The sequence below is a fragment of the Oncorhynchus tshawytscha genome, linkage group LG15 (genome assembly GCF_018296145.1).
Source record: "Oncorhynchus tshawytscha isolate Ot180627B linkage group LG15, Otsh_v2.0, whole genome shotgun sequence".
NCBI classification, from domain to species: Eukaryota; Metazoa; Chordata; class Actinopteri; order Salmoniformes; family Salmonidae; genus Oncorhynchus; species Oncorhynchus tshawytscha.
Genome location: NC_056443.1, coordinates 17,841,227 through 17,851,796, shown reverse-complemented (window position 1 = coordinate 17,851,796; position 10,570 = coordinate 17,841,227).

Below are 10,570 nucleotides of genomic sequence, written 5' to 3'. Positions count from 1 at the left end.
ACTATAGGATTAATAAAGGGGGCATATAAGCAGGCAATGAAAGCTCTTACAATATCCGGTGATTACATTTCTCTAAAACAGGCTATACAGGCTACATGTGCACCACCAAGTCAGAACAGTAGGCAAAATGATGAGGGGGAAAAGGGACCAAATTATTAGGATGAGGCACATGGGCTACTAACAGCTTACTACACAACATACACTTAGTATTACTTTCTTAGCTACAGCATTCGTATCGCCCTGGCATATGACATGACTTATGAAGCAGCATACAAGGCATTTTTTGACTCACCTTGTGGTGCTGTGCTCACTTGAACAGGAAGGTGGCACAACGGTCCTGTGTGGGAACATTTTGTCATCAAAGTCTGGCATTCTCTGGATTTATGGTGCTTTCAAGACAACTGGGATCTCGGGGGAAAAACAAGGTCGAATCATGGTGATATCAGTGATCTTCAGGTCGGAGCTCTAGAAAGAAGCCTGAGTTCCCGACTTGCAATTCAAAGTTGGATGAGAGTTTAAAACTTATTTTCCCAGGCGGAGCTCGTTTCCCTCAGAGTTCCCAGTTGTCTCGAACTCACTGAAGTCTGAGATTTCCCATTTCCGAGTTTCCAGTTGTTTTGAGCATGGTCATGCTGGATTGGCAGCATGGCAGCATGGCCAATGTTGAATGTTTGTCCTTTTCAGCTTGGTAAAGAGACCCTTTAAACCCAGACCACACACCCACTCCACTGAAAAGCAGGCTAGGGATTGCATTTGCACCGCTTGCAGTTAGCCACTGATTCCTTCCGAACCACTCATTGTTGAATTTGCGATTTCCAACTTGTTGTGTAATGTTTATGGCCAATGGCCGACGAGCGCCGATACGTTTTATCACTCACCTGCTACTTAAAACAGCATTCACGAAGGGAGGAGGGACAATGGATGGAGAAACCTGCTTCTCTCCTCATGTGCTGCCTTTCGGGGAGGGTGTACTGAGTGGAAACAATTGTTGGACCTACGCCTGACACTCAGACAATAGATTGTGTCGAGTCACTGCACCCTTTTCACGGATCCGATTTCTTCTCTTCCACCGCGTGTTAAATATGCTCGGAAACTATATTGCAAAGAAAAGGAAATAAGAATAATATCATGAAGTTAGATACAATAGATGCAATCTAGGCCTAAATATAATCCAACTCCAGATAACATTTTAATTGTATTTTTGCTGATTCTATGATTCCAGGTAAATAACTGTGTCATTCAGATCTGGCTCAGTTTGATTGAGCGTTCAACCTCACACAGTGGAGGGCAGTCTTTTGAGTACAGTCTTGATTGTATCAAGTGGCCAAAGGGTTAGACACCAGTTTTGGTGAAGCAAAAAAACATACGCTGGCTTTAGTTTCAATGGCCCAAATGAATACATTTAATTTGTCAGAAGATGACAGAAGTTTATGTATGTGACCACCCATACATAAAATGTATGCACGCTTAGGATAAAAGGGTCTGCTAAATGACATATATTAACAAGCCAGAAAAAGAAAGTGCAATATTGTGAACTTAGTTATGTGTGTATTATAAAATAACCTACTTGTTTCAGAAATACAGTGACTTCGGAAAGTATTCAGACCCCTTGACTTTTTTCACATTTAGTTACGTTACACTCTTATTCTAAACTGGACTAAATATGCTGAGTATTTTCTCAGCAATCTACACACAATACCCCATAATGACAAAGTGAAAACAGGTTTTTAGAATTTTTGAAAATGCATTAAAACTAGATCTGGGAAAGGGTACCAAAACATTTCTGCAGCATTGAAGGTCCCCAAGAACACAGTGGCCTCCATCATTCTTAAATGGAAGACGTTTGGAACCCCAAAGACTCTTCCTAGAGCTGGCCGCCTGTCCAAACTGAGCAATTGGGGGAGAAGGGCTTTGGTCAGGGAGGAAACCAAGAACCCAATGGTCACTCTGACAGTACTCTAGAGTTCTTATGTGGAGAAGGGAGAACCTTCCAGAAGGACAACCATCTCTGCAGCACTTCACCAAGCAGGCCTTTAAAGTAAAGTGGCCAGACTGAAGCCATTCCTCAGTTAAAGGCACAAGACAGCCCCCTGAAGAGTTTGCCTAAAGGCACCTGAAGACTCTCAGACAATGATGAACAAGATTCTCTGGTCTGATGAAACCAAGATTGAAATCTTTGGCCTGAATGCCAAGCGTCACGTCTGGAGGAAACCTGGCACCATCCCTACAGTGAAGCGTGTTGGCAGCATCATGCTATGGGCATGTTTTCAGCGGCAGGGACTGGGAGACTAGTCAGGAACGAGGCAAAGATGAACGGGGAAAAGTACAGATCCTTGATGAAAACATGCTCCAGAGCACTCAGGACCTCAGACTGTGTCAAAGGTTCACCTTCCAACAGGACAACGACTCTAAGCACACAGCCAAGACAATGCAGGAGTGGCTTCGGGACAAGTCTCTGAATATCCTTGAGTGGCCCAGCCAGAGCCCGGATCAAACATCTCTAGTGAGACCTGAAAATAGCTGTGCAGCAACGCTCCCCATCCAACCTGAAAGAGCTTGAGAGGATCTGCAAAGAAGAATGGGAGAAACTCCTCAAATACAGGTGTGCCAAGCTTGTAGCATCATACCCAAGAAGACGCAATGCTGTAATCGCTGCCAAAGGTGCTTCAACAAAGTACTGAGTAAAGGGTCTGAATAGTTATGTAAATGTGATATGTCAGTTCTTTATTTTGAATACATTTGCAAAAATGTATAAAAACTTGTTTTGCTTTGTCATCATGGGGTATTATGTGTAGATTGATAAGGGATTTTTTCTATTTTTGATCCCATTTCAGAATAAGACCGTAATATATCAAAATGTGGAAAAAGTCAAGAGGTCTGAATACTTTCCGAATGCACTGTATTTAGTATTAGTTGTTAACACGGCCATGGATTATATTGTCCAACCATTCTGACGTCACTTTGTGTGTTTGACAAGACAAATGTCATGTGGGACACACGCACACACGCACACGCACACACACACACACACACACACACACACACACACACACACACACACACACACACACACACAAATACACTAACTGGTCCATCCACTGGAAAATGCCCAGTCGATCTCCTAGCTGCATTGTCTGAACTTCACTGTTGTGTTATTTGGTAGATCCTCCTAACAACCCCCTTACTAAGCTTTAGTTACTGTATTTAACTGTCATTAGAGTAGAAGAATAGACATGGTAAATTGAATGGTTCAAGGTGTCCTTGTTGCTACCAATAGACAGAGACATTAGATTCCACAGACCAGACAGACAGAGAAGGCATACTATAACTTTAAAGCACTTGAATTCAACTTTTTTTTTTATATATATGGTTTCTTATATTATTACATCATCAAACATGACTCATTGCTCAATATCACTTCATTCTCCACAACGTATCATACGACGATCATATCAACATCTTATCTGAAGTGAACTGGAATGTCACATCAGTAACGTACATACCTACCTAAGATATGCATTGTGTCTCTCATTTGTCACTTCCTATACGCAGGTGATTCACTCACTTGACAATCTGAAGCGAGTGAAAGTGAGTAGTTGTGCAAGTGTTGTAATATAAAGAAAGTGAAGTTATTTCAACGCTATTAAGAACGAAAGGACACTGTTACAGACAACAGAGGCAATCACAGCAAGTGTCAGTAATTCACTGTAAGTAGCGTTCAGAAATCTTTCCATACTGTACTATTCCAGTTCTATTTCAGCTGGCATGGCAATATGGTACTGTGGTGACCGTTAATCTGCTATTGTGACATCCACATACTGAACAGTAGTCGCGTACACTCACATGTGATACAGTACGTACACGCTTACAAACAAACTAATGTGCACACAAAAATGTGGACTTTTAATCTGCTATTGCAACATAAATTGTGTTGTGTGTACAGGAGCACAAACTCACTGATACGTACGTACACATTATCATAGTGTACACACACTTAACAAAGACCACGCACATACACTGAGTGTACAAACATTATGAACACCTGCTCTTTCCATGACATAGCAATCCAGACTAACGCTATGATTCCTTATTGATGACGCTTGTTAAATCCACTTCAATCAGTGTAGATTTTGTTTTTTTACCTTTATTTAACTAGGCAAGTCAGTTAAAGAACAAATTCTTATTTTCAATGACAACCTAGGAACAGTGGGTTAACTGCCTTGTTCAGGGGCAGAACAACAGATCTTTACCTTGTCAGCTCAAGTATTTGATCTTAAAACCTTTCGGTTACTAGTCCAACACTCTAAGCACTAGGCTACCTGCCACCCCACTAGGCTACCTGCCACCCCACTAAGCTACCTGCCACCCCACTAGGCTACCACCTGCCACCCCACTAGGCTACCTGCCACCCCACTAGGCTACCTGCCACATGTGGAATACTTCTGACACCTTGTGGAGTTCATGCCTTGAAGAACCCAGTCTGTTCTGAAGGGAAAAGGGGGTGCAACTCAATATTAAGAAGGTGACCCTAATGTGTTGTACACTCAGAGTATATGCTGGCAATCACCAACACCATCGCATGCCCACTTCCACTTCCATACCATGGCATGCTCTGACTAAGTATGTTATTAGACGTGACGGTATGACTGTGTGTGATAGAATGACAGAGCTGTGATGTAATGTCTATGTGGTAAGGAGATCTACATGGGAAGGTAAGGTCAAATAGGGAGGGAACCACTGCACAAAACCAGTCCATACAATAGGAACCCCTACACTAGTTCAAATACCGACCTGAAAGGGTTTGGGTTTGTAAAAGCAAAACGTTTTGCCTCAAACGTGTCATTGGCACGTAATCAGTCTGAGATACTGTTGACTGTACGCTTGTTGACTAGGGGACCGTTTGTGTTTGTTTGTGTCTTTCGGATCATTCCATGTAGTCCTACAACCATTTAATTCCTATTTATGTCCATATAGCATACGTATTAGCCTATACCGGAGAGCTATGCGTGGGTATGCCTGTGCACCAAGCTTTCTTTCTTTTTAAAATTTATTGCCATTCTATGTGTTCTGATGCTATATAAAATGTATTCTGAGGTTTATAGATGGGTTGGTTGTAGACACGTGCACAACTATGGGACAAAACAGACAGGGTTGACATCAGTCAAAACACCTCAACACAAGACATGGTATCAAGAACAAGATAAAACTAGTTGAAATGATCCACCTACGATTCCACCGGCAGCTTTTTGCCATAGCTGCTAGCTGTTTGGTCATTCAGTATCACAATAACGCACAGAATGCTGCCCCATTGAATCGCGCTCATCGTTTTAGTGATGCTAACCCGTCTATTACTCAGTCCCTAAACCTAACACTTACTTTGCTTATTATCCACAAGCCGACTCAACCCTAACCCTAGCCATTGCCCTTACCCTAGCTTCATCTCCACATCCCAGTTCAACCATAACCCTATAGCCTCAACCCTAACCCTAAACCCTAAAAGGGTTCTTTGGCTGTCCCCATAGGAGAACCCTTTGTAGAACCCTTTCCACAAACTTGAAACTTTCACTTAAACAATGGTAGGAACCAGAAAGATCAGTGTTAGGATACTCAAATTCTTTGCAGATGGTTGTTTTCATAAAAAAAATCACCAGCCCGATGGGGCAACCGCAGAGCAGGCTCTCCCCAAAACTATCTTTTGGTATTTAATTAGTCCATTGTTGACATAGTCCAAAACTTCTTTAGCTTTTCAGCAATCAAGTTTTCAAGATATGTGCCTTTCTAAACACAGAAATCATTTTGTATTTTGAAATTTACATATCTTGAAAACTTGATTGCTGACAAGCAAACATTTTGTGGACTATATCAACAATGGACTAATGAAACAAATACCAAAATATAGTTTTTGGGTAGAGGTTTCCTTTAAGCGGCACCAATACACGAAGTCTAGAACCAACAGGACCCTGAACAGCTTCTACCCCCAAGCCATATGACTTGCTAAACAGTTCAAACAGCTACCCTGAGTTTTTTGACCCCTTTTTCATGATATCCAATTGGTAGTTACAGTCTTGTCCCATCGCTGCAACTCCTGTACAGACTCGGGAGAGGCGAAGGTCAAGAGCCATGCATCCTCCAAAGCCAAGCCACACTGCTTCTTGCCACAATGCTCACTTAACCCAGAAGTCAGCCACACCAATGTGTCGGAGGAAACACCATACACCTGGCAACAGCGTCAGTGTGCATTGCACCCGGCCCATCACAGGATTTGCTAGGACGAAGCTGGGCCAATGGGGCTCCTGGTCAGCTGCGACACAGCCTGGGATCAAACCAGGATCTGTAGTGACGCAGATAGTACTGCAATGCAGTGCCTTAGACTGCTGCGCCACTTGGGAGGCTTCGCATGAATCCTTTTTGCACAAACATTTTGACTCATCACATACGCTGTTTCTACTGTTTACTATCTGTCACTTTAATCCTAGTTATACTTTATGTACATAGCTACCTCAATGACTTCGTACCCCTGCACATTGACTCTGTACTGGTACCCCTTGTATATATAGCCAAGTTATCATTACTCATTGTGTATCTATTATTACTTTTATTATTATGGATGCAAGGACTGACCATCCATGATATCTAAATTATAGTTTTAACCATGTTTTGAGTCTATAATAGTGTTTGTTTACAAATACTGGAGTCAAACAAGCTTATATTTTCAGTTCTGATGGGGTATGACAGTTGAACTAAGTACACAAGGCAGTTATATTTTTCAAGAATCAATAGGTACATCCTTACATTTTCATTCCAAAAATGGATGTAGCAACTCCTTTAGTGTCAATCCCTGTGTTGGTATGTATATGTGTGTATTTTTGTCCCTGTATTTACTGAGCTGCACTAAATCAAATCCCTAACAATTGTATTTGGTACGGTAATGAAGTATCAAATGTTGAATCGTATCACAACTTACCATAGTTGGGTGACATAGTCATATCCTTGACCCACATTGGCAGGGAAGAACAACATTACGACACAAATCTACCTCCCGCTACGACAAGATTCCTTTTCACACAATAGTTTACAATCTAACACACAGCAGAGATGTACAACCAATTGACTGTTTTTGCTATCAGTCTTTGCGACAATTAGCAACCGCGGCCGGTAGCCTAGTGGTTAGGGTGTTGGGCCGGTAGTCAAAAGGTCGTTATTCGAATCCCTGAGGTGAAACATCTGTTCATGTATAGACTCTGTGTATACATTCATTTTAAATCGATGTAGATGTCATCTTGAACCTGCAACATCTAAGTCTGACATTTTCATCAATCACTCTCAATCAAACCACATACCTGTAAAGAAACACCGCCCTCTTCCTGTGACAGAGAGAAACACATCGTCTGCATACTGTAGGTTAGTTGGTACGTTCCTTGCTGCTCAGATTACTTTGACTCAAACTACAACTGTCCCTCTAGAGGTTTTAAATGATAAAACATCCTTTTATCCTCTACAAATTCAACTGAACACATTGCAGCGTTAATATTCTTTGCGAAGGACCACAACTCAAAATAAGCACCCAATATTCTGGTCTGACAGGAAACAACACAAAAATTAAAATGAAGTGAGGAATCCTTTATTACCAAGTTGGGAAAAATACTTCATTTTTCCTAGTCCCAATCAGATCTATTGGTACTACTACATGTATGAATAAAAACACATCACATTTAATCTATAATATTACAATACAAATAAATAATTTAAAATGTATTACTATTTAACTAAATTACTATTCAACTAAAACTAAAAACCTATATATTTCACAGTAGGGTTAGTTGTGCCACCCCTTGTTTCTAGGACACCATACACAAAATAAATAATGTGGCAAAATAACACATGGAATCAGGTAGTAACTAAAAAAGTGTTAAAGAAATCAAAATATATTTTATATTTGAGATTCTTCTAAGTAGCCACTCTTTGCCTTGATGACAGCTTTGCACACTCTTGGCATTTTCTCAACCAGCTTCACCTGGAATGCTTTTCCAACAGTTTTGAAGGAGTTCCCACATATGCTGAGCACTTGTTGGCTGCTTTTCCTTCACTCTGCAGTCCAACTCATCCCAAACCATCTCAATTGGATTGAGGTCGGGTGATTGTGGAGGCCAGGTCATCTGATGCAGCACTCAATCCCTCTACTTCTTGGTCAAATAGTCCTTACACAGCCTGGAGGTGTGTTGGGTCATTGTTCTGTTTAAAAATAAATGATAGTCCCACCAAGCGCAAACCAGATGGGATGGCATATCGCTGCACAATGCTGTGGTAGCCATGCTGGTTAAGTGTGCCTTGAATTCTAAACAAATCCCTGACAGTGTCACCAGCAAAGCACCCCCACACTATCACACCTCCTCCTTAATGCTTCACGGTGGGAACCACTCATGCAGAGGATCATCCGTTCACCTACTCTGTTTCTCACAAAGACACAGTGATTGGAACCAAACATCTCAAATTTGGACTCATCAGACCAAAGGACAGCTTTCCACCGGTCAAATGTCCATTGCTTGTGTTTCTTGGCCCAAGCAAGTATCTTCATCGTATTGGTGTCCTTTAGTAGAGGTTTCTTTGCAGCAATTCGATCATGGAGGCCTGATTCCTCTGAACAGTTGATGTTGAGATGTGTCTGTTACTTGCCTCTGTGAAGCATTTATTTGGGATGCAATCTGAGGTGCAGTTAACTCTAATGAACTTATCCTCCGCAGCAAAGGTAACTCTGGGTCTTCCTTTTCTCTGGCGGTCATCATGAGAGCCAGTTTCATCATAGCGCTTGATGGTTTATGTGACTACACTTGAAGAAATGTTAAAAATTCTTGACATTTTCATGATTGACTGCCCTTCATGTCTTAAAGTAACGATGTACTTTAGTTTCTCTTTGCTTATTTGAGCTGTTCTTGCCATAATAGGGACTTGGTCTTTTACCAAATAGGGCTATCTTCTGTATACCACCCCTAACTTGTCACAACACAACTGATTGGCTCAAACGCATTAAGAAGGAAAGAAATTCTACAAATGTACTTTTAACAAGGCACACCTGTTAATTGAGTGGTCCCCATTCCCCCACTAATTAGTGAACCCTCACTCATAAAAGGATTGATCGCTGACCTCTGCAGCAATATCAAACCTAACTATGCCATTAGCGGAAAACCAGCAGATATTGCGACAAACGCCCTCCAAATTAAACCATTGGGCGCAGGACTTGTATGGGTTCTCTCCAGTTTAGCCTGATGTGTCACCATCAGAGATTGGCATCGGTCCTGTAGCGCAGTGTACAGCAGAAGCACATGCAAGAAACTGCTGATATAAAGGGAAAGTTGGAGAGAACCAGGAAACGAATGACAAAAGCGGAAGAGGAAAACTTTCTGCTAGCCGAGGAACTGCGTTTGAAAACGGAACAATTAAAAGTCATGGAAAAACGTATGACGATGAACGAGCACAAACTCTTCAACAAAATCCTTTTCTACAGGAACAACTCAATTTAGCCAAAACTAAATACGACGAGGCCCTCGCCAAACTAGATCAATCTGACGAGTTATATACAAGCAGGAGCGCGCAACTTGCATGCAGTTTTGATGAACGTTACTCAAAGCAATAATGTTCTAGTACAAATGCTGCAGGCCAGAGACGATCAGTTAATGAACACAGTGGCCAAGTTGGATGACAAATCAGTGGAACTCATTGAAGTCGCTGACCAAATGAATGATGAGAGAAATCAGGTGATGAAGATGGAAATATTGATTTCTAAGCAAGTGGAGGAAATCTCATCACTGAATCTCTCGCTCCGCACTCAAGACCTCTCTACCTGCAAACCATGACAGATAAGTGTGAGGCCGAACGGAGCAAGTGTGACACTCATGTGTATAAAATAAGTACTCTAAGCCCCCAAGTGGACTCTGCTATGCAGCAGACATTGCTGGGTTGCTGCTGGCGTGTAAAATGGTCGGGAGCTGAACCCTGAATAATTCCTTTATGCCAGAAGACGTGTGACCGTGGTCCACACGTTGAAACGGTTGGAAACTCTCAATCTCTACATGAGGTGAAGAAGATAAACCTACCAGACCAGAAACAACGCCAGTCTGCAGCTGCGTGTGTAAAGTGATTTGGGACTTTGGCTCTCTACCCGAGGAAGAAAAGAGGCGAGAAGCTCACTTCAGACAGTCACTTGTACAGCTAAGTAGCTGCTGCGAGGAAACAGTCATTGGAGACAGGACAACTAAGAAGATGGACATTGTGACCTCAAGTAGACAACCAGAACCTTACACCCATCGAGCCATTCCCCATAGAAGGATTGATTGGTTTCAACAGAGAGACGACGAACAAAGACATCTACATGTAAATACATTGTGTTTCTTACACAAATGGGCGGCAGCTCATGTGCAAGATATATGGTTACTGTGAGCGTAGTTTCCAAATATATGATAAATCTCCCTTTTTCCCTATCTCTCTATTTTTCCCACCCCCTTCTCCATCTCTGCGTAATAAGCCGTCATATCTTGTCAGTTCACTAGGGACCTTTGTCTCATGTAAGTGCGTA